Below are 26215 nucleotides of genomic sequence, written 5' to 3' on the forward strand. Positions count from 1 at the left end.
TTATTTTGGATCAGATGTGATTAGGCTTCCTCACCTACTAGCCATGTACCAAAAAAGTCCTCATATGGCAGAGTCCTACATCAAAGGACATCCACACTCAAGTGACACAGGTCGTGGTCCCCATGGCTGATCCCACCATGCCAAGGAAGAACAGGGCTGAAGAGGGCATGGAGCTGTGTCAGGGACAAGGTGATATCCATGCTGGAGCACTGCCTTGAGACAGCACCAGCATTGCTCATAAACCACGTGCTGTTTAACGGGCACAGGCTGACTACTCTCTGGCTTGGGCCACAGATAGTTAGAGCAGCAGTTTGAAAACTGGTTTGTCTTTCCATCCCATCTTATTTCTTTGATTATGTGCAGGTTTTAATTTCACAAGCACATTGAGTGGAGAGACAGATGAGATCAGAAAGGGACTTCTGAAAAGGAACAGTTCCATAGAGATCCCCTAAGGAAATCCATTAGAGGCCCTAATGGCAGATATGTTTTTTTGAACAATGAACTTTAAGAATTGTTTAATGAATACTATATTAAATATACAGGTTACATCTGAAGCCTAAAACAACTGGATATTGAAATTTATTTTGCTTTGGAAAAAATTAAAAACGAGAACAAACTGAAGACTACTGAATTTATGGTGGTTCTTGTGATATTCCCCTCTGCTTACTTCAGAGCAAGTTACTCTCAACAATATGAAAATCTCCCAAAGACAAGTGTTGGATTCAGTGAAACATGAAAGAAGAATGGAGGAGACAAACAGCCATGCCGATACTCTTCAGAGGTATCAGCCTTATGCAAACCTGTCTCATCTGAGTAAGAGATTAACAAGCACCAAAGCCTTGTACTATGGTTTTAGGGGGCCACCGATGAGTTTCTTGCTTATGATCTATCTTCCAAATGACCACAGTGTGGCAGTATGGCATTCCAGCTGCAAGCGTGTCTTTATTTCCCTAGAGCCAGACGACAGAAAATGAAAAAACAGAAAAGCACATATGGTGGATGACAAGTCCTCTAAAACAACTATTTTGTTCTACAGCTCTGCTTTCATCAGGCTACATCACTTGCAGTCATAGACGTGGCCAGGCTCCCATTCTAGAGTCTCCTGGGGTCCCCCCATTCTGCATGAATGCTTGTGAAAGCAAGGGTGCAATCCAGAGTGCTGGGTTACTGAGGTCTGTGTTTTGGGATTGTGGAAAGGGTAGAAAGAGAATAAAGGAAGCTTCTTTCTTTAGTTCTTAAAACCCATCACAGCACTAATGTTTTATATTCAGTGAAAGACTTCTGACAAGCCAATATTTTCTATAAGAAAAAACAAGTAAAATATCAGAGCTCCACCCTCAACATCCACATGTGACATGAAAAAGTCATGGCCTGCTCCAATGACTATTTCTGTACCATCACATAACATTTCACAAGGGAGCCTTTAATTCTGAAGCAAATTTGTACTTGAAAGTCATGGGATGAAACAAATCAATCACTTAACATTCACAAAGCATTTAAAAAAAATTTTAGCCAGTAAGACTGCAAGAAACTGTTTAGTTATAGAAAGTGTTGCATAGGTTTTATTGACTGATGTGTATCCAAACCTTCCAAAGTGTTGTGGGTTTTTTGTTTGTTTGCTTCGGTTTGGTTTTCCCATCTGAAAATAATATAAGATCATGAAAGGCTGCAGCAGTTCAGTCCCCCTCTCTAAAGGTGGCATGAATTGTCATTAAGCTGTCCAGGAGCCTGTCACCAGCACTACTTCATGCATCTCATGGCTTTCAATTGAAATACTGATCAAGTCTGGCCCTACTGAATTTTTACAATTAAAGTTTCAAGGTGACATGCTATGGCATAACATTAAGCATAGATTTCATTTGTCCTTCATTAATAATCAACCTTACAGTCAAATATCCATTAACATGAACTGCATAATAAAATCAACAACAATTTCAAATGAATTCCCATATGAACAAAACATTTCAAATGCTTAATATTTCACACTCCTCTTTCACCAGATACAGTTCAGTAGCACTCTAGGTCTTTGAAATCTTCATAATGCTTTTTATCTTTTGAAATGAAACATTTTCCTTAGACTTTCATATCATCCTTATTACTTTACATCAGTGCCAAGTCAACTCCCTTTCTGGATTACATCTGTCCTCTCATATCTCCTTTACCATTTAGCAAATAAAATCCTTCCTATGGATCTTCTCTGGGTATTTACCAATAAAAAAAATCGACACTGTTCTAAACAAAATTAGCAGAATCAGACACTAAGGCAGCCCTCCTCTGCTTTATAGTTTGGCATGTACAATAAATAAGAATTCAGAGATGGAATGCATAAAACCAGCAAAATTAACAGTTGGCTTGCTATATATAGCTTGACTTGGCAATGTAGGCCCTTTAGTATCACCCATTGGCATACTGAAAATAATCCTTCAACAATGCAAATTTACGTCTTTTCCACTGTCCTTTAGGATCTTGCTTTTTTTCCTAAGCAAGAAGAATTCGATCTGGTAGGCACATGTGACCTGGTGCTATTCTGTTCAGAAACATTAATGTTAAGCTCCAAAGAACAAAACTCTCAGCCATTATAATTGTTAATAATGCAAATTTTACCAATTGTGACTGGAACCTCTCAAGATTTCAGATTTAACTACATTTCATGGATATGAACAGTGTGATTGCTTATATTCTGCAGAGTAGAGGTGACTTTGTCATGCTCAAAATCTGCGCTTTTTGATGTTAACTAACTTCCTATAAAATCCTGTGAATGCAAGATAAGGAGGCTTTTACCTGAGAGCAGCTAAGTCTGATAAGTGAGGTGTTTGATTAAGCTCAACTAAGATTAGGAGAAAGTTATTGATGCCTTATCTCAAAAGACTATACAGTTAGACAGCTATCTCAATAAGAAGCCGTCCTTTTTCTCAACTTCAGACAAAGCCATAATCTAACCATTTCTAATTCAATCCACTTACAGAATTCAGACAATATTATTCATTTACTATAGTTCAAGTTGCAACATTTCAATGGCAGATTACAAACAATATTTATGACAAGATCCAGAACAGTACGTATGGAATTCTCAAGCATTAAATATTTCAGACAATAAAGATTTCCTAGCATTTCTCCACCTTGAGATGAAAACACATGATTTCTGAAGTACTGCTTCCATTACATAGCACTCCTCTGAACATAATGCAGAGCAATCTCCCAGTACTTTATGAAATCTATTCCTTTAGGCTACCATTTTCATCCTAGGAATTACAGTGCCATATCCAGCATTTGCATGGAGGTCATCAATATTTAAAGTGGGACATAACTTAAGCAATTGAAAAATCTGCAATCATAAACGACCCCCACCACCCCCACCCCCCCCTTATATGCCATTTTGCAGTGGAAGTAGCTATGCACGCCTTATCCCCCCGTCACTTTTGCAGGGGGTGGTGGTGGTCATTTTTTAGTTTAAGTTTGAAAGTCTCCTGTTGCCTAGGGAGCACAAGCAATACCTGGAGAGAAGAGCCCTAGATCCTAGGACTGTTTTGTGAAAATATTGACACTGCTGGGAAAAGAGAACAGGACAGAGCAAAAGACCCTTAACCACTACGCTGTATGACCAAAATGCCTCCTCTCCTCCCTGTAGCCCATGGCACCCTAAAAATGAATCCGAGAAGTGGTCTGCACACCTCCATGCTCAGCAGACCTTCCTTGCCAGATCCCTGCCCCTCCAGCTCCCTGTTCAGGGTATCTGCTTGTTGCATACCTCATACCAAGGTGCCTAGTTCTCAAAATACTGCTCATCTACTGAGCAGCTCTCAATTGCAGACTTTAGTGCATGTTTCAGTGGCACCAAACTTCTAGGGAACTTGATTTATTGTTGTTAGACTGATGCGAGACCACTTTGGACTTGACCTTCTCTTTCTCCTTCTGTAAATTGCCTGACACATTGCTATAAGTATACAGACTTAGTCAAGAAATTTTAATTATAAAAATGCATAAAACTGGAGATATAATTTGCACTTGTTCATCACACAGTTTCATTTCCATACTGTTATATTTTTTCTCGTTTTAATTGAGTTATTATGCTGCAAATTAGAGTTACATAGCATTCCTGCTTTGTTGTTCTTGCTTAAAGCAATCATCTATGAGGTATCCCACTGAAATAGCTAAATTCTTGCTGTAAGGTATATTTAACTTTTCTCGCTAATCTCAAATGCATTATCTAATTTAACAAAGGTTTAGCATTAGTTCTGAATTATTTTCCAGACCATGCCTGCTTCCAACATACAAAAGTGAATGTTAAAAAAACCAACCTAATATTGTAGCTATCTATTCTGAATAGACTTTTGAGATCATAATGACTAGTACAAAAATACAGATACTATCTCCAGAAGTTGTGCAGGTAGCAAACTAAACAAAGCTAGGTAGTGCTGTATTTATCTAGCACAAATATGTATGTTCCTCAAATACAAAGCATTGATTTGCTAGTGTTACAAGATCCATTTCCTCCCTCCAAGCACTACTAGCTTAAAGTCCTTTCTGGAGTATACTATTGTTGATCATCAAATACAGCACATTCCTACATCAGCAGCGTAGGAGGTAAGATTATTCCTCTGAGAAATACTGCATTCAAGAGGCATGTGATAAAATAATCACAAAATAGACAAGTTACATTTAAAATTAAATAAAATAATGCACCAGAGGCTTCTCCACCTACTAATGCTTTTTTATTTCCCAAACTTGTCTCCTACTGGATCAGGCAGAACAGTGTTTTACTTCCATGAATTTTTCATTTGACTTCATCAAAACTGTGGTGAATTCTTCCTACCTCTTTCCTATGCAGACTTAAAAACAGCTTACTGAATTTATACAGCTGTACTGACTAAAAGGAGGCTCAAAACTCCAGATGAAAGCATCTATTTTACCTGTCAGTAAATCAGCATGCTTTGCTTTGAGCTTGTATTTTTGCAAGTAAGGAAATTCACATGTTGGCAAGTTTCATTCACTTGTTTCATTCATTTCCTAAGAGGTTGTAGGGCTCACATCCCAGCAACTTTGTCTTGAAGAAAAAAAATTCACCCACAACCACTTTACCATTACTAACAATCAGCACTACATCCAGGTCACCAACTTCACATGCAGTATTAGAGTTGTACATCTAGGTATTCTCCAAAAAATGGTCATTCTGAACAGCATATTATTCTTCTGCAATGAGCTGACTTTGTTTCCTGATACAAAACTTTTATATAAAGCAATCATTCTTTTAGCAGAGTCGTTGTGGTAACAGTCTCCACTGTGAGAACTACCAGAGACTTTGAGTTTCTGCACAGTGCAGGGTGGTACTAAAGTACTGTAAAAAATGCAAGAAATATCTGTACTAATTATCTGATGAATACATTTTAGGCTTAATTTCTCCATTCATTCTTTTCTCATACTGGAGAGAAAGAAGTTAATTCTTTTTGCATGCAAGGAGTAACCATTTTGGTTAGTATGAAGAAACTATTTCAGACTGTCAACATGCATCTAGTGGAGCCTTGAGATAGAATGGAAGACAAATTGACCAAACATTGATTTATAACAACAGTCAGCCAAAGAAGGCAGAAATGTGAAAACAGTGCAAGCAGAGTGTGAAACAAAAGCCTGAACTGTCAGGGAACTGAAAGAACAACCAGATGCTTTCTGCAGTGACATAAATTGAAGTAGAAGTCACCAGGCAGAGATATAAGCAATGCTACCACAACAACACGTAAATAATCTGACTTACTCTAAAAGAGTTGTTCTGTGGAGCTGAAACCAACTGCTGGTTGCATAAATCACGTCCGCTCTCAGATACTAACAGGCTAGAACATGCATTCTTCAGAGAATGGAAATGATGTAGCAGAGTTGGAGTATTCTCCCCACTAGAAATGCGATCTAGAACAAAGAAACTGTCATATTTAGGGTCTGAAAGAGTGCCCATGGATTAGAGAGTAGCTGTTGCTGGCACTATTCTCAATTTATCCTCAAGTATATGAGCATTACTGTTAGCGCTTGCCTTCTGCATTAAGAGATGAAGAAATTGGTTATATACCAACTAGATGTCATTCAAACAAATGAGCAGGCTACAAACTACAGAAGCAATAACTCTTTACTGTACATACCACAGAATTACATGATGCATGAATTTATATTGAATTCCACAGATTACTAATTTTATTGTTCCTGTAAGTCAACAGGTAATCACTAATTAATAATCAGATAAAATAACTGTAGTCTGTGCTTCAAAGCATAGAATTGATATATTCTATGCACATACAACATTGCCATTTAATCTTTTTAATTGACGTTTATACACAAGCACCTTATGAAGTTTATTCTGAAATAATGGTATCACTACTAAATACTTAAGATAAAAGCTTTCAAGCACGTGAATACTGATTTTGAAAATAATATCTCCAAAAGCCAAGATCTACATGAAACACTTCCAGGGGTTGCCATGCACTAATTAAGTCTATTTAACCTCCCCTGCAGTATATTTTTTTTTTTTTTTTAAAGAAACTTATCTTTGCTATTATACAAGTTTTAACATCTCAAATGCACCTAAAAATATAATCTCAAAGCTCTTTACAAAGGATAGCATATATTGATTAACTGAATTAGTTATTATCTTTGTGTTTGTGTAACAAGGCAAAGGCAAAAACCCCACTCTTTTTCCTCAAACAATTCAAACTTGGAGAAAGGCGTTGGACTCTGCAGGGAAACATCTTTTCTCAAAGCAAATACCAATTCAGCCAAGAGAAAGGAGTAACATAATACTTGGATATATCTCAGTTTCTTTGCCACTTGTTTACTTTGTCCATGTTTCAATGCAAGAAATAAATGATACTTTGTCTATATACCTTTTTTCATATAAAAATACAAATATATTCGAAGCATTATTGGAAAAAGAGAACATACTGCAATCTAAGTATATTTTAGCACCATCGAACCTTTTTCACCTTGCCAAAAAATATACACTCCATAGAGACATGAATCAAGGTAAGGGGAAAAAAAAGGGTACTGCATTGAGGTGTGAGATAAAGGTCAGTAAATCACATGAGCATTCTTATGTCAAGACCGAGTCACAGGGTAAATTACTCTGAGTCCCATACAGCATCTACAGAAAGTTTAGAGATTCAAAACCTGTACAAACTAGTCTGCTGGAAGAGGGTGGAAATCAAAACCATGAACTCAATCACTCCTAAGTAGATAATAATAAAAAAAAGTTCCCAACATAGAGCTTGAAAATATTCACAAACAGAAAAGGAAAAAAGCACATGCTCATTTTGTCCACTTTCTATAAGCAGCTATTTAATAGGCACAAAACTTAGTGGAACTTTTCAACTGAATGGAAACTTTTCAGAACAATCCTACGAGAAACCAAAGGCTCTTTCTACCTCACCAGCCCAAACTAAAAATAACTCCACCTACTTCTCAGACAGCTTTGCACTGTTTCTTGTATTCCTTGTTGTCTCCTTGACTGCTTCAATTTTGTCATCAAGTTTGTTTCAGCAGGTAGATCTATTTACAACTTTGACAATAGTTTGTACTGTTTTGTTCTCTTCCTCTTTCTCAAATACATTGAAAGATTTGCCTTTAAAAAAGGCTTTATGACAGCATAAAATGGTGATCCTCCTCTAACATCAAAAGGGATAAAAGGCTAGTACAGTATGCCTCAACCCGAAATTCAGCACAGAAAAACCCAAATATAAAAATCAGCAGAAATTCAGGCTTTTTGTCACTTTCTTTTCATCACCATTTTGCCTTTCATGTTTTATCTGAATCTGTTGGGAAACAGGGGAACACAAGATTAAACCAACTAGACTTAACAGACATTTCAAGACAAGACTAGGTAAACAAAATGGTGTTGCTTGATAAATCATAGTTTCAGTGTCCACACATGCATACAATCTGAATCATTAATAAATTTTTTTTTTTGACAGATCAGCTGGGAAACATTGCAACATTGTTACATTTTCTAGGAATAGCTGAGCACCTGAGGTTTCAAGAGACAACAGAACATATAAAGACTAGAAAGACATTCCAATATTGTCATAAACATTTCCTTTTTTTAAAGGAGCAAGGATAATTTGAAACAATGCAAAGAATAGATTTTCAGCTTCTGTTACTTAGAAGCACAAGACAGACTTTGTTTTGTAGTATTAATGCGAGAGAAGTAGAACTCCCAATAGATATTTGTGACTTTGTCACTGTACAAGAAAATGTCAGGATTTAGGATTCATGGCACTGCAAAAAAAAATACATGTAGTATAAAGGCATTATTTTGGAAAGTGGTTAAACATATAACAAAGTGTATGAGAGCTTCATCCATCACTCCAAATGTACAACTCCACACAAAATGAAAGTGTCAGCGATGCTTTCTACTTGCTTTTCTGTTTCTTTTCTTACCACCTTTTTGACCACTAGAGCACAGAAGCTATTACTCAGAAGTTTACCACAAGAAATACAAAGTCCCATCAACACCCGTCTTTCACTATTTCTTTTTGTTTGGCCATCAGAGAAATTACTTAAAAAATACAAAGATGAGTGGATCATACAATTAAAGAAGTGCCAGATCATACTGCACTGAAAAGTGCTTCAGGAACATGGATGACTACTTCACCTCAGCTACAATAGCTGTCTGTGGACATACTCCTAGTCTATATCAAGTATACAGTAAATCAGCTCAGTTTAGTCTGAAGTGAATGACTTCATCTACATCAAGGTTTTCTTGCATTTGATATTGGCAGGCAAGTATCAAGTATGGCAGGGACAATCATCTTAGGTCAACATGGTAGCTGTGTGTACTAGCTGTAACTCCCATTTCACAGATACATCAGAAATCCAGAAGCCAAAGGTCTTTCGGAAAAAAGTAACAAAAAACAGACTCTCCTGAATACTTTTCACATCTTAAGCAGCTTTCAACTCTGCTAATGGGAAACTAAAAATCTATCTGCCAATTTACTGACAACACACTATCACTTGTACTGTTTCATTCTTTCTTTGCCCCAGTATCAAAATAATTTTAATGTAATGGAAAAAATTTTATAAAGATGTTTTAGGCTTTTACATCAATACCGATAGCTACTACCCAGTTCATACTTCAGCAGAACCTTCAGAAATCTCCTTCGTTCCATATTCTCCAACATATGGTAAGAACCTGTTGCATTTCAGGCTTATTAAACTTATACTTATTTTAGATGAAGAATAATGTGCTCAATTATTTCAGTAAATAATAATTTTGTCTTGAAAATACAATTCATATATTCTTCCTTCATAGCAGGTAAGTTAATTACATTAAAAGAGGTGGGGGCTTTTTTGTTTGGTTGGGTTTTTTGCCTTTTTTTAATAACTTGTTCAGAATTATGACTAAATGATTACAGGACAAGTAATTCTGGAGCATCAATTTTTACTCCCCAGACTACAAGATCTGCCACTTAACTGAGAGCTGGAATATTGTTTGTGAACTTACACAAAGTATGAACTTTGTGCAAGGATAAACAACATACATAGCAATGAGCAGATCTGTAAGTGGAAAGAAATGGATTTAAACAGTTCCCACATTTCACTCAATAAAAGAATGACTTCACAAAACCCCTTATTGTTATTGGTCACAGATTTCATTACAGAATATGTGACTTATTCTAACTATGATTTTAATTACTTAGTCTTAACTAATCAACCAGACTAAAAGACTGATATTAATGTCACTCTTCTATTTAACAGAAAATTATCATTGTTTATTCATCAGTTATTAATATATCAGTTCTATCAAAACATAATATTCACAAAAAATAGGGTAAAGGGAAACACAGAGGGTTCATTTTTTAGAGCAGATACAACATTGCTCTGCTTTCCTAAATACTAGCCTCTTGTAGTTCTTTTATTTCTGCACAGTGATCACAACAAAATTCCATATGCCCCTGTATTGGCAAATTAATTCTTGCATTCTAATTAAAAATATCTCAAGTTTATACTTTTATCTGGCTTTACTGTTGTCAGCACCAATTTATATTCCCATTGTGCACAGCTAATTTTTCTTCATTCCCTTGACTGTAATCCAGGCTGTTCATGCAAAGCACTAAAAACAAGATTACAGAGACTTCACTTACAACACTTAGTATCTTAAACCACAGCCATCCTTTCAAAAGGGAATTTAACTACTCAGAGTAGGTACTTCACAGTTTTTCTATGGATACTGCAATTTCTTTTCTTTCCTTTGCTCCCCAAACACGATACTACTCAAACATGATAACATATTTCACCAACACTAAGTACTATGCTTTCTATTGTCCCTTCAGCAATTCCCTCACTTTGCATTAAAAAATTTTTAAAAAAAATTGTAATGATCTAGCTTTTGATACATAGACATAATTCATATCAAGCAGATTCAGATAATTTAAATTACTTCTCTTCACTCTGAAAAGTTACCTGGAAATCTTACACAACCTTTTATTAGATTTCTACTACTGAAATAATTAATGTTGTGTCTGAAATGCTTTAACTACTGTTGCTTTCTCATTTACGCTTCTGTTTACTATTCCCTGTTTTTCTTCAGCACTTACTAATTAAAAAGAATATCAACAATTTTGTGAATCTTAGAAATACAAATTTGCAAGTTTTTTCTCATCTCTAGATTATAGCTAGGAACATACTCAAAACCACCGAGATGAATCTTAACTACAAAATTTGAACACAGATTCCAAATTATCTCAATTTCAGCGTTGCTCCCATTTGTTCAGAAGCAGGAAATCAGAAAGGCAGTACATGTTCACATGCAAAGGGTTTTGGTTGGTTTCTTTTTACTTTTTTTTTAAAACTATTTCATTATTTTAAACAAAAGCAAGCACCTATATGAGTGCTAACAATGGAAGAATAATCTTGATCTCAGTTACTCAAACACTAAAAATAAACATTTTGCCTAAAGTCAATTATGTAAGATTACAAATAGATACACATTCAGAACCTTCTACCTGCAGCTAATCAAGGAAATTGGAAAGGTATGATGCCTCCCAACTAGTGAAATCAAAACCCATAAAAAACAGATGGAAGCATAAGATCTCACAATACAACAGTTTTCACCATATTCTGAGTTGTCACAGACTAACAGTTCCAGACAGCAAGAGCAAATCAGTCTGTGGGGGCTTCACAAGCTTTGAGAAAAAGGAGGCATGTTGGTTAAGTGTTTCACATATTTTTGTTGCATTATATATGTTTGCAGTTATCTCAGGAAACAATGTTCCTCCTAGAACTTTTGGGTTTTTTTGCTTGATGTATGATGCTTTCAGTCTTTCTCTGTCTTTGAGCATTCCCTCCTGTTGGTCTTTAAACAGAAAAACAGCCTGCCTTAGAATCAAGTATCCTAGTTTGAATTAGATCATCATTAGCAGAATCACCTTGGGAAAGCTGAATTAAATCAGGACAAAAAAAAGAAAACCACTGTTTTCCTTCACATGCATACCACTGATTTGTGAACCCATAAAGCTGTTGAAAATCCAGGCAGATACAATCACTTCTGAAGATTTTTGCCTAGATCACCTGCTTAAAAGCACCATGAATCTATTCCATGGACAAGTGCCTATAAAAATAACTAATTATAAGAATGCTAGGACAGTCAAAATAGTTAATCAGTCTCCCATCAGCAAAATTAAAAATGAATTCACATATGCAATAGCAGATATCATAACTTGTCTGCCATTCTATAAACAGACAAATCTTCTTACCCTTTCTTATTCTGTGATTAAAGCCATTTTCTCAGTTTGGAACCAGGGTATTGGTCCAAACAACTTACAATTAGAAACGTAAACTTTGGAAAAGCTACTTGAAGCTGAATTCTATTTAACAATGTAAAGTTAAAAAAATTTTTTTAAGTACCGTGTGTCCATACAAACTGCAATCGTCACAACTGCTCATCCTGCCTGATGCCCTGGAAAGGGCATCCTATACCTCTGCATCATTAACTCCTTCAACAGTGCAGTCATGGCTAACACACTCATACTCCCCTACTGCTTTCTTCTTCCATGAACTTATAATCGCTACATAGTCACACATTTTCAGAAACAGCTGTTCAGGGTACCCCAGCTGATTGCATATGGGGTCTATAGTTTACAAAGCATACATTTGGATATCTTCAGTGTAAGGAATTAAAGTTTGGCAGCAGATGGTTTTCAGGCATTTACTTTTAAGAGAAAGCTACAGATCTGGTACAAGTCTAGTCTAGGCTCCAGAAGCGAGAGTCGAGATTTACTACTATCTTTAGCTAGCTAGAGTGCAGTTTATAGATGGCCCTCTAAAAGCAACCAGCTCACCCTTCAGATGGTAAAGGAAGCGAGGCTCCTAACTCAACACTGTTACTTCCACTTCGGGCAGCGACTGTCATCAAACTATTGGAATTCCCTTTTCCCCCAAGCTCAGATGTCTACACGGGACTGGTGTCTTAATGGCAAACGCTTTTCTGAACTCCAGCCTCCCCAGTTAAGTACTAAAACCAGCTTGAAGTCCTGTGAAGGTTTGGGTTCTTGACACACACAGAGCAGATACAGCATACCTCCCCCCCGGCATGCATTCACCTTTTATTTACTGCTTCAAATAAGACCTATGAAACTTAAAACAGTTGTTCAGTGCAAAACCTTACCTGTTTCAGAAATCTAAATTCAATATTTGAAAGAGCACAGTACTTTTTAAATTTTAGCAAAAGAAAGAAAAGAGGCTTTTAAGTTTTTTCCTGTGTCAGCACACAGTTAGTTCTAACAAAGAATAAAATTTATCTCAGGGATAAAGCCTTTAAACAGTAATAATAATACAACAACAATAAAACCTCAACAGTCCCAACTCTAGTTTCAGATAGAGTAATATAAACAAATCGAGTAACTTCACTAAAGTCAATAGGATAAAAACAAAAATAGAAGCACAGTCAAAGTCTTCCCAATCAGGCTCTGTTATTAAGATTAGCATGCTCGTGTACCAGATCCATCACCTGTTCTTTACATCACTTCCTAAAAAAGTCATCTTATTCTTACTGACATTCTTATTTAATACTGAAAACAAATATTAAATTAAGACTAAAACATTATCAGAAGACATTACACATTTGGTTTTGGATTTTTAGAGCACAGCTATTTAGCTACCTTCTCCACTTAGTCTTCCTGTAGCACCCAAAGGCATATTCTGGTGAATCAGGACTCAATTTAAGGGTATTTACTGTATCCAAAACATACTTTAGACATAGGCATACAGGAGGAAAAGCTACTTTAGTGAACTCTCCTCTTATTTGTTACTTTTTCTAAGTGAAAAAAACATTTCTAAGTCAATAGGTATCAGCAACAGATTTTAAATTCAATAATCTAATTCTAATGAAGATTAATTTACTTTCCACTTTTATGAGCTTTTTGGATGTAAGTCTTGCTTCCTGTGGAAGCCAATTGCCAAGACTGTCACAAATTAGACAACTGAGAAGTAAGCAGCAAGTTTGTTAATTACCAAGATTAATTTAATGAACTTACTCTCATTAAGCTTTATGAGCCATGCTGTCTATAGGAGTGTGTGAAAGTCCACAACAGTAATGCAGTGATGTCATGAGGCAATTAAGGACACTGATGAGATTTTTTTGGGTGGGTGGGGGGGAGGATTGAGAAAGGCAATAGCAAGGCAAATGTTTTGTGGAAAGCAGCATTATAAACACAAAAATAAGAACAGCTAATTGAAAGAATCAAGTAAGATAATTTTAGTCCCAACAAGTTAGCAACAAATTACATTCTCTTCTAAAAGCAGTCAAGCATACGCTTTAAGCATAGTGTTACATAGCAGTCTATGCCACTCTTTGGGTGAGAAATTGCATAACAAAGTTTTCCCACACCTTAATCGACTTACTACTGAAGCCTACTACTAGTCTTTCCTTTGGAAACCAAAGCGAAATCGGCATTCATGTAAAAACATTACTAAGGGAATATCATTTAATAAACCACCACAATACAATGTTGCTTTCAAGCACTTCTTGGTTTAAAAATACATGAATTTATAAAATCATGAAGTGCCACTTATAAAACAAGCCCTACTTCTCCCAGTTAATCAAATTTATGCCAGGAAAGACCAGCACCAACACAGATTGAAATCACTACAATTACACAAGCCTGAAAGACAATTTTTTCTCCTCTTTAGCCCACAAGTTATAATCTCCAAAAACTTCTAAGCTCCAGACAATTAGTTTTGACATACCAGAAGAACTTTCAGCTTCCCAAAAATACTTCAAAACCCCTCGTGTTTCCAGAAGAAATAACACCATCCTATCCTCTCTACAGAAAACACCTTGAGCAAAGAAAGATTATTTTCAACACACCTGTGCTCTAAAGGCAGTAGCAAGTCCATCCAATGCACTCCGGCACCCTACCTCAAACTGAGGACGGGAACAATGAGGACGACCACCACAACCCTGCTGTAATTTTCACCTGCTACAACAGCAGTAAAAGCCTAGCACAGCTTTATTGATTTGAGTGCAGCTACATTAACCTACTCCAGCTGTGAGTCTGGCTTCAGCTGAAGCATATAACTAATTAATACATATATGTATTGGGTTTACCAGGTAAGGTTTTGGGGAGTTGTGGGGTGGTGGTCTTTGTGAGGTGAGGTCAGGGCTGGACACTACCTGGTTCCATAATGGACCTGTCACAGCTGAGCCAATGAGCAAAGCCAGGGGTGTCTCTGGCAAAATGGATTTAAGAAAGGTGAAATAGTGCCCAGGTAGTGTGGAAATGGTCTTGTGAGTACTGAGGTTGGGGAATGATGAGGGGATGCTTCCAGTCTTGGAGCAGAATCCCCCATAGAGAAGATTATCATGGTGTGGTGTTTCCTTGCAGCCTGTGGAAAGACTTGCTGGAGCTGATATCCCCACTGCAGCCTGCCGAGGGCCCTGTGCTGGAATGAAGGGATGTTTCCTGAGGGAACTGCAGCCCCTAGAGAGCCCATGCTGGAGCAGGTTTATCCTGAAGGATTGTAGCACACAGAAGGATGCATGTTGGAGTAGGGCGAGGAGGAAGAAGCGGCTGAGAGTAGGTGTTGTGGAGTAACGGCAGCCCCTGTTTGTCTTGCTGTCTCCCCATGGTACTTGGGGGGACTTGAGAAGGTGGGAGTGAAGGACTGAAATTCCTCCTGGAAAAGGAGGAGGGAAGGTGGTTTTGGTTTTGCGGCTGTTTCTCACCATCCAAATCCAGTTTAACTAGTAATAAAAAAAATGAATTATCTCTGAGTCTGTTTTGCCTGTGAAGGTCACTGTAAGCGATCTCCCTGGTTTTAGCTTGATCTGCAAGCTTTTCTTGTCTTACATTTTCCTCCTGCCTCGTTGAGGTGTGGGAGTTAAGAGCAGCTGGGTGGGCACCTGGCAGCCTGCTGAGGTCAACCCACCACAACATATAATGAATCAGGTACTAAGAGAGAAGTGCAATATTTTTCCCTGAATTGTATGTGATACGCCAAATACGCTGTGGCTCATGTATGTAGCTAATGAGTACACTCACCATAACTTTAAGAAGAAAATAGGTAACTGTTCTAATAAGGTGACTAATTAGCATTTGCAGTAGCAATTACTATGTGGAAATTATGCACAAACCCTAAGTATTCAATTTCATTGAAAAGCTGTTTATTGTTATTTAGGAAGCTTTCAGAATCCTTTTTTTCTTCCAGGGAGAGTATTTAGATGAAAGTAAAAAGGTACTGTTTTGAACTTCTTCCTCTAAATAATTAAGGCTTGATATTAATGTTTGGATACTTAAGGTTTGCTATTCTCTTAGTTAAGACATAACAGATATTTTATCTATCTTATGCTGCTGTTTGAGAGCTTATGGTATCAGTTTATTGATACTGATTAGGTTGAACACAGTAGGAAGAAGGAAGAAGTGCTTTTTAGTATGAATACAAGCAAATGAGTGGGTGGTGGAGAATAAATCTTTAAAATGGCTACCCTTGGGGAAGAAATAGAAATACAGTAGCATTTTTCTATTTGTCTAACATATGGTATAGATAAACGTCTGATGCTGCTAGTGAAACTGCACTAATTCCCTATAGAAGTGTTATCTGTAGCTTTGATCAGTACACAAATAGTCAGATATTAAATACTGACAAGAAAAAAAATGGACATGGCAAGTGCTACTTTTGATGTTATTTAATTACATAACTTCATGAAGTTAAATAATTTCAAATAAAAAGTGTTTTCCAACATTACAGATAACTAATAATTAGCTACTCAAATACATCTGAAGAGCATGGTACCTTCTCTCTTCTCCATAAATTATTCTATAGCTGTGTTGGATTCCAGTAGAGCTTTTAAAGTTGGTGGGGGTTTTTGGTTTTGTTTTGTGTTTTTTTTTTTTTTTTTTTTTTAAACTGCAAATCTACTTTGTTTGCTGTTTTATGCTTCTGCTGGATGTGTGGGTGGAATTGAGGTGGACATATCCCAAAGAGCATTATGGGTTTTTTAATATTAAAGTAACTATTGAAAAAAAAGCCCCGGAACATATAGGTCTATCACAGACTGTTTACATGGTAAGTTTTGATTCTGCTGTGACTCAAAGAAAACACCCTTTTAGATGATTATACAAGTTGAAATAGTGCATTCATTTTAAAGGTTTAATGTGATTATCATAGTAATTATGACATTTTCTCTGGTAAAAATACAAAAATAGCTGGGTACAGCACTTGAGGATAGCACTAACAGCATATATTTTAAACAAGTAGGTAATATTAATGGAGGCTGTTTCAAACTAAAATTCTTCATGCTGTGTATTTTACCACAGCCAGCTCAGCTTGAAAAGTGTGAATAGGCTCAAAGGCATTTCGTGTGCTTCTTCCAGAACTGTCTCTGAGAACTGGAAGGAGACTGAATTTGTGTGGCTATTTGTTACACATTTGAACAAAATGTCTGGGTCTCTGATGTCAGAGCAAAAGGTGGTTTCTGGTGTTTCATCTTTGATTTTACAATGTGTTATACTGTTAATTAATGAGGCAAAGCATGCAAGTAAAAATAAAACAGATTGGGACACTTAACATTTCTGGGGTGAAATCCTGTAGCTCCTCAAAGCTGATGGGATTTCTGCCTGTGGGTCAGTGAAGCTATGAACCCTGTGATTTTTCACTCCACATGTATCTGTTAATATGTGTGTGTTATGTGTGTGCCTATTTATATATATATATGTAAAATGAAGAAATACTATGGACTGGTTTCTTCCTTCAGACTGAGCTCCTGAGAAGTATATTAGTTATTTGTATATATTCACAACCACTATGAATAAGAGGGATATGGGGTCAAATGCCTGACAGTAACAGTTCAAAGGAATCCCTGGCACAGTGGAAATATGAACATGACTGCATTTTAGTTCTCTACTGATGCTGGAACGTTGGAAGGCCAATACTAGAGGAGGTATGTGAATTTTGTATTCATAACGTCCTGCAAGAAACAAATAGTGGCAGAAAACTGCCATCCCTAATTTGAGATGAAACAGAAAATGACATGTTTCCCAATCTGTTGTGAAAGAAGGCTGGAAAACAAAAGGCTATCAGATGTGTGTACGCTTTTCCTTATATACATACTTCTAAAAAATAGTATTTAAAAATCATTGCATACACTAGAACATCTGTATTAGTCATAGGTACACTCTGAGTCCAACCATTCAGCTGTGACATTATTCTTGCTTTGTATGAAAATCTCCTCCCTCTGATAATAATAAAAAATTATCTTGCATTATTTAATGACTCATGCCAATCCTGCTAATTGTCTCAGCAAAAGGTTAGCATGGTGATTTATTTCTACTCTTTTACTGCTACTCTGAAACTCCAGTGTATTGCAAGTATTTGATGACAGAAATGCCTCTTTTTGAAAGTAACTTGTGTGTGTATATATATATATATGTACATTCTGAAACTGTCAGAATTGTAACAAAGGACTTCATTTCTAAAGGCCTGATGGGTTTCTGCACAGCTGCATGCTGCACCTCCCATCTTACTCGCAGACGTCACGCTACCTTGTAGGAATTTCTACATCATGATTAATGCAATGATTTCTTGTGTGAGGAAAAAATCCTGTTATTTGTTGTCGCTCCAAAATAATTACAACATAAAATGAAAGGGTAGCAGATATTGCTTGTTTGTTTGCATATGTTAAGTAGTGCTCATCTTCACAAAAAGCACTTTAAATTCAATATAAAAGTGTCTTATCAAACAGAAGTTACTTTCAGGACTGCTAATATAATTATGACTTTAAAAGTTCTAAAACTCACATCCTTGCCTAGAACCATAAGTCCTTAAAAGTATGGATTTATAGTTGCTAAGAAAAGTACCTACAACTCTTTCTTTGTAATTAAAAATATTTTTTTTTTCCTGTTTGATGTTGAGCACAGCTTCCACTGAAAACACGAACAAACCCTTCACAATACTGCATCCTCAGTGTTTAAGATCTGTCCTAGGAATGGTGTAAAAAAAGTGATGACTATGGAGAGAAAACGTATTTAGGGTGACAGAAAACAGCACTGCAGAAATACTAGTAATAAGATTTTGATAAGGAGCTTCAGTAAAATGACTGGGGACAAAGCTGACAAGTCCTAGAGTTTAAAACAGGTTATGTGGAAGTGGGTGAAATGGCTCTTAATTTACTTGTGTACTGACATCTAGCTTGAACATGTTATTTGTATATTTATGGAGCTTTTAGTAACACAAACATTTAAAGCAGTAAAATGGCTATAGGCAAAAGTTGCCTACTCAACTGATATGTTAACTATCTGCTAATGACAGTATGAAGAGAAATATGTAGAATTTCAAGACTGGGTTTTGGAGAAACTGAATTAATGTTTAAATAGGTCATTTTCCATTCCTCCTGTTCTTTCAGGATGGCCTCTTAGGAATACCAATTGGCATCTGCAATATATAATAGTGCCTTAGACCTGAGAACATCCTGAAGTCATTAGGATAAGTAAATGAAATGGACAGAGAGACAATATTCTTTTAAGAAAAACATAATCTTATTTTGTTAGGGGAAACCCACCTTCTATCTAACATTTTACAGTAGTTTACATGGACATAAACTAGAAACTTTTAAGACTGTAGCAGAATTAGTGGGGAAAAAAGGTGACAGCTACAGAAAATAAGTATCATGATGTATATATTTTAGAGAGAGAAAGTACCAAAAAAGCATTTTGGGGTGCTCTTGCTAAAATGTTAAACAGAAAAGATCTGCAAACTCAGACGATAATTACTCTAAGAAAATCAGTAATTTTTTAATTAGTATTATTGCTCTATCTATGAAATTTTTCTGATAAATGGTCCAACAGTGGCAAAAACCTAGTTACTCGGGCTGTATTGCTGTTCCACAACACAGGGGACACAACTGCCACAAATTAAATGTCTTTTTTGATCCCTTATGTGTCTGTCAGTACATTATGGGAATAAAAACCTCCAGCAAGAAAAAAAAAAAAGGAAAAGTAAACTGCATGAGAAAGGGGGCTATCTAAATAAAGATCAAAAAAGTTAATCTGTGAACAATGAATGACTAATAGTAGCCTTCCATTGCACTCTTTATATTTGGGTTTACTACGAAAATGGCACTGAAAACTTCTGTAAACGATTGGCTTTAAATGGATACTTGAACTGTATTTCTACCTTCTGTTATGTGTGTGTAATGATTAGTGACTCAAAACCATAAAAAGTATTTAAGACTAAAGAAGGTTGGTGCTACATTTTGTCTTCATTTTGAGAAGAAATTTTCATTTTTTACTTCGGTCTATTTTTTATCTATTTATTACTTTTAGCTCTGCTTCCACAATAACATAAATAGTACTCCTCACAGAATTGTAATGTTGTTTATTTCTATAAAAAATTGGTAATAAACTAATTAAAGATTAACAATAGGAAAAAAAATCTATACTCAGATGACATCTATTTTTCTCTTCTGAAATTGTTTTGTTACTTATACTGTAGTGCAACAAACATAACTCGGAGAATAGGTTTTCAAGTGTAAAGAATATAGGATCATTGGTTTTAAATCACACCTTTCAAATCTTTCCCCATCTTAGATGGATATAATAGTTCAAAATGAAAAGTTATTTTCTGGTTATGAGCTAAATTAGCCATTATGGCAGAGAATAAAAAATGCCCATTAAATTCACAAGAAGGTTTGTCTTTTTACATTTCCAGAGGAGTTTTGCACGCTTTTATATTTAGGTTACTTTTTGCACTGTCACCTGAACTTTTCCAGGCTTCTCTCAACTAAAACATCAAATCTTTCACCATTAATTCATTAATAACTAGCATGCCTGTGACATAACCTCCTTTCTAGTATGTTGCTGTTACTGTCCTGCCCTTTGTATTGACCATCTTGCCTTGGATTTGTTTCCTCAGCATATTTCTTTGCCTTACTAGGCATCTCTTCCAAATTATTTATAATGTAAATCAGTCAATACATTTGAAAATAGGTTAGGAACCTGATCTTTTGTGCACCTGCATTTATATCTCTAATTCCCAAAGTCTTGTCATTCATGTTTGCCCTCTGTCACTGAGATCCAATCAAGTTCTGCATCTTTGAGCTGCTTATAATTTGTAACTTACTGATCTTGCTGATTAGTCATTTGTATTTTTAGATTGATTTAGATAGATTAGTCTTTTGAATATTTTTCACCATATATAAAAAGTGATTTCTTAAATGCCCTAGTAAATTGCAGCTAGGGATTTCCCACTCAATGCTTTTCAAAAGAAGAACTTATAAAATGTGTTGCAGTCATTTCTTTGATAAATGTATCCAGATGATCCATAATCAGATAATAACCCTTCATAAGTTTTCTTACCATAATATCTGATAAACCTTTCCACTCTTTACTGTATCCAAACTCAAACTTTCTTATCTGGTCCTTTTATATATAAAAAAGGAACGTTCTTATTTTTCCTCACAATTTCTAAAGTGAAATTTTATACTTCCTCTTACTCATATCTGGACCTAGGAATAAATTTTGCATCATGAATTTCTATAGCAATGCAAACTTCCACTGATTCTTGAAAAGGGAAAGTGATTGGGCTAGGAGATCTAGATTAAAAAGACAAGGTAATTCTGACACCTTATTTTTCTTATAATAGGATACGCATTTTCTTTAGGTAATGAAAAGCCTGCACCTTGTTCTGAGACACCACTCTTAGAAAGGACATCTACTTCCCATTCACACGAACACCTGTGAGAGTAACATGCCCTTTTATTACGGTTGTTCCTAGTCGCTTGAAGCCTTGTTACTGTCAGCCTTCCCCAGTCTTCTTGAGGGTGGCCTAGTAATGTGAAGCATCTTTCAAATGACTGCATTTTTAGCTCTTTGCTGCTCGTTCATCATCTTCATCCAAAATGCCTGACCTCACAGAGGAAGATCTCCTCACATCTACTGAACTACAAGAATAGAGTAGTGTTCCAATGGTGATTTTGCTCAGGGCGCTAAAGACTTTGTGCCGTCAACTATAAATAACAAGCCTGCATTTATGATGAACAATTTATGACAGGTAACACACCATTCATATTAATCTGCCAACCCAATAGTCAAAGCAATCTTGACTTAGTGGCCCATTGAAAAATGGATTGTAAAGTTGATAATCTTGTGTAATAATGACTGTGACCAGACTGCGCCTGTTTTTATTACCTCTACAGATAGTATAAATGTGCTTTGAACATAATGTAAATGTGTAAAATGTAAAGGTAAAATTACAAAAAAAAATTAAGATAAAAGAAAAGGCAGCCAAAATTATTGTAACAGGAATCCAACTGTGTATTGGGTCTCTTACTACTTATCTAGGTTCACTTGCCTTGAACACGGAGCTGGACCAGATAACCTACAGAGGTTCCTTCCACACTAAATTATTCTGTAATTCTACTGGAAAGTTACAACCTTCACTCTGAAGATGGTGGAAAAAACTGTCACTAAAAAATCAAAGAAAGCTTACAGACAACCAGAACACTGCTGACTGCATCATTCCCTTTTCCCTTATTATTAAAATATACTAATACTAGTAATATTAACTCATCCCAAGTGAAGAAAGACAAAAGCATATAGAATGACCTAAACAATTCTTATTTTGTCACAGTTCTTCATATTTTAAAATAACACATGCTTCCCGTCAGGACCTTTCAAACCATTTTTATCACAGCTCAAACATTCTATAGCAACAACTCTAATTTTCACCCTGGAAACAAGAACTTTGGCTCTTCTTTCTTTTTTCCCAGTCTGTTTAAGACAAAACCAAAACCAAACAAAAACCCAAACAAAAATACAGGCAAAGTTTAATACAGGCAAAAATGAACATGTTCTGTGACAGTTTGAATTTCAAACAATCTTTCCGTTCAAACTGTCTTCTTACTAATTTTGTAATCTAAAAAAATCTTTTTTTTTTTTCCTTGGAAGACAGCTATTTACTAGAACTCTTCTGCATTGTAAAGCAGAAAGGCAAGTTCTTTTGCTCATGTACGTAGCAGTCTCATCAATGGGTGTGTGCACAGATGCAGGTGTTAAGTCTGCAATACATATCACACATCTGGAAGTACTTAATATTAATCTCATTTTTATTGCATATATTTAATAACCTTCTAGTTACTTAATTGATGGAGCCTATCCTGCAAACAGTGAGGGCAGGAGCATCATCTGAAATGAGAGGGAATACACATGTCACCATTTGCCCAGTATTTCTTAAGCTAAAGTCACATTATAACTGTCCAGAAAGAAATTAACTTAATTCAGAGTGTGCAATCATAATGCCAGTAACACTTCATAATTATACAAAAGTGACTCATAACAGCAAGTTTTAAGTCAAACTTACAATATTCCTTCCTGAAGAACACACCATCTGGAAAAAAAAAAAAGGAAAGATGGAAACTGGAACTGAAAGAATCAACACACTAAACCACTTGAGAGACCTGTTACAATAACAGGAGAATTCTGGTTTCACTTAGCAGAAGCCATACATGTACCCTGTCAGTTCTGCTTTTTATCCAATATTTCTACCAAATTTAATTTTAAAAATTCTTCTTCCCAATCACAGGTGACAATCACTTTAAAAAAATATGATTATTATCAGTACCACTGCCTGTTTACACTTTCTAATCAGTACTGCTTCTGTCATGGTGCTAAACTTTAATTTGATCATCACTACTGCTGTTTGCATCACTAGCACAACTGAAGTCATCCATTCAGTTCGGGCATCAGGTAACTAATACAGGATAAATCAGAAAAGTAATTACTATCTGCTATCCATTCTGTGTAATTCCCTGGATGAGTATCTGTACTCAATTGTGAATATAATTCTTTTATTTTTTCCAAAATGGTCTTGTATTTCCAAAATCATTGATTGTGTCCTTTAAAAAGTAACTGCACAGCACCTCAAAGATTCTCATTAAGTCTGTACAACAATTTGAGGAAAAATGTTTTTTACTCTCTTTAGCTGACCATTTTTGCAGTTGAATAGTATCATTGCTAAAGTCATTCCAGTTTGCTAGACTATGAACATCAAAGTTTAATCCTTTAGTAGACAGATACCTAACTCTTCTCAACGATTCTTATGTCCTTTTGTCCTTTATATCTGAGAATGTATATATAACCATGATTTTTCTCATGCCCAGTTTTTCCAGTACATTTATTTTTACTGAGCTAGCACCAATGTCCATCTCTACTGCAATTTCAGCCACTATTACCTGTCTGTTTTCAAGTACCAAATATTCAAATCTACACATATTGAGTTTCAACAAAACTGTCCTATGCAGTCCTTGTCCTCCTGGACTCCTTTACATATAATTATGTGCTTTTTCCTTTCCCTGGATAGTATGACGATGCTTAATTCATGTCCAGCTCCAAAACAATAAACTTGAGTTAAATGGCTTTCTTTAATATTGAATTTCTTAAGCCAAATTCTCCTGAGAAACAGCTCTTTCTGCTTTTGGAATCTATTTCTGTTCCACCCTAGTAAAAAGATAAGCCTATTCTTAAACCAGTGCTCAGGTAAGTTCTGACATATTTTACCCATCACTGATCAAGCACTTCATCTAATTAGCTCTCTAATGAACTACTCAATTGCAAAGCTACAGGTACACTGCATCTTTTTTCTAAACTCCTCAATAGGAAACCTTTTAAAAATATACCACACAAGTAACAAAATTCCTCTTTTTTCCCCCCTTTTCCCTTTTACTGTCTATAGGTATGGGGGCCTACCAATGTGTATTGCTCCAGGTTTACTTGACCCTCTCTCCTCTTCCACAACCCCCTGCATGTGTAGTAACCGTTCCCAAGTATCTAGCTGTATGTCTCAACACCCTCTGTCTACAAAAATGGGGCAGATACAGAATACAAGGTATAAATTGGATTGAAGTAGGTAAGATAAACAGCAGTATTCTTTGCTTGCTGTTGAACTGGAGCAATGAAATGTTATGTGTGATCATTCAAAGTTGGCATTTTATGTGCTTTGTGTATAGCTCTGCAAAGGACTTGATTCCTCAGCTTCTTCAGTAATCACTTCTTTTTGTTGTGACTTTATATCAATCCATTAGACCAGCGACAATAAAGACTAGAGATAAAATGTCTGAACTCCACACTTCAATGGAAGCCCATTAAACTGCAGCACACTAGTAGACTTTACCATTTCATGCAGATCATGTCTTGCAAAATACATCTGGCTTGGACAATCATCAGCTTACCCAATGAGTTCTGATGGGCTGTTAGCTGACCTGCAAGGAGCCAGCTACGCTGTCCCCTGTATACCTGACTTGATGTGTCTGCCAAACTACATTATCCATCTGGCTGTGCAGACTTCTCTGTGTATACTGTTTGACACATAAAGGCAATAGGTCTTCCACAGAACAGCTACAGTCAAACAACATTTCTAATAAGAAAAAATAAGATTGCGAGCATCACCAATTGCTACGGAAGTTGAAGAGTACTCAGAATTTCTGAGGAGCAGGCTATTAGTTAAAATTCTAAACATGAATTTCAGAGTCTGACTTCTGACTTGTTTTTCAATACCTTATTTTTAGAGTGCTAGTAGAAAAAACTGGCCAAAACATCAGAATGTAGGAATATTATTTAGGTGATTAATACCATGGAATGGTGCAAAAAGGCAGTCAAAGGCAGCTATAAAGCAGATGACATGCTTAACAAGAAGCCACAGGCAAGCTTTGAGCACAAATCCCCTAATCCTATTGATCCTGCTTCTGAAAAAAAAGTGAAGCTCTTCTGTGACTCAGAAGGGTGACAATATGCAGTAAGTGCACATGGCAAGCAATGTATGCTTCAGGAAACTTAATCACGTAACCTTCATTACTTGAAAAATCACTTCTGTCAATACTCAAGCCACATCCTCACTGACTGCTGCTGTTTAAGATGCTGTCAATCTTCCCATATGATTTTGTGAACCAAATAAATTCCAAGTCATTTAAAGGTGTTATTATCTCTGCTGATAACATTATTCCATTCAGGAGTTGCAGAAATAGGAAAATAAAACTTATTTCAATCCTTTTGTTCCAGCTGTTTCTCAGTCTCCCAACATAAAAACATAAGGTTTCAACCTAGAATTGAAGGCTGAGTAAGTATTTAAACATATTCTCATAGACATAAATCTGCTCATAGCATTCAACCAGGAATATATTTCTATTATAAATCAAAGAAAAGGTTATTTTTTTTTTAATAGATGCAATTATCTTTGAAAGCAAGCATCTCAGTCATACAGATTATCTGACATGCTAGAACAACCTGTTTGGTTAATTTTTCTGTACATTTTACCACTTGGGTTTATACACATACCCCAGAAGAATGTAAGTTCTCGTCCCTAAAGCGATTGTTATTACTCATGTCAGAGATTACTATTGCTTTACATGGTTTGATATATCACTCAAACCACAAAGGCATAAAAAAAATTATTGTTGATTCTGATTTGATTAAAAAAGTGTTCAAAAACTTCTCCCTTTGTGAGAAGTTTTAGCAAAAGCTTTTTTCCACCTGTACAGTGCTGTTTTTCAGAACTTGAGCAATACAGACTGCTTATCAAAATGGAAGCTGAAATTACTGTGTTAATGGCAATTTCAATTTTTATTCTGGTTCAATTGGCAAGCTATCAGCAATGATCTAGATTCCTAAGTGGTTGTTTCAGAAAAGAAGATGACTTTTAGTTTATGCAGGAAATTTAGGGAAGAGATTGTAAATACATTCTGGCCCTTGAATAACAA

The sequence above is a fragment of the Haliaeetus albicilla genome, chromosome 10, assembly GCF_947461875.1.
Source record: "Haliaeetus albicilla chromosome 10, bHalAlb1.1, whole genome shotgun sequence".
In the NCBI taxonomy this organism is placed as follows: Eukaryota; Metazoa; Chordata; class Aves; order Accipitriformes; family Accipitridae; genus Haliaeetus; species Haliaeetus albicilla.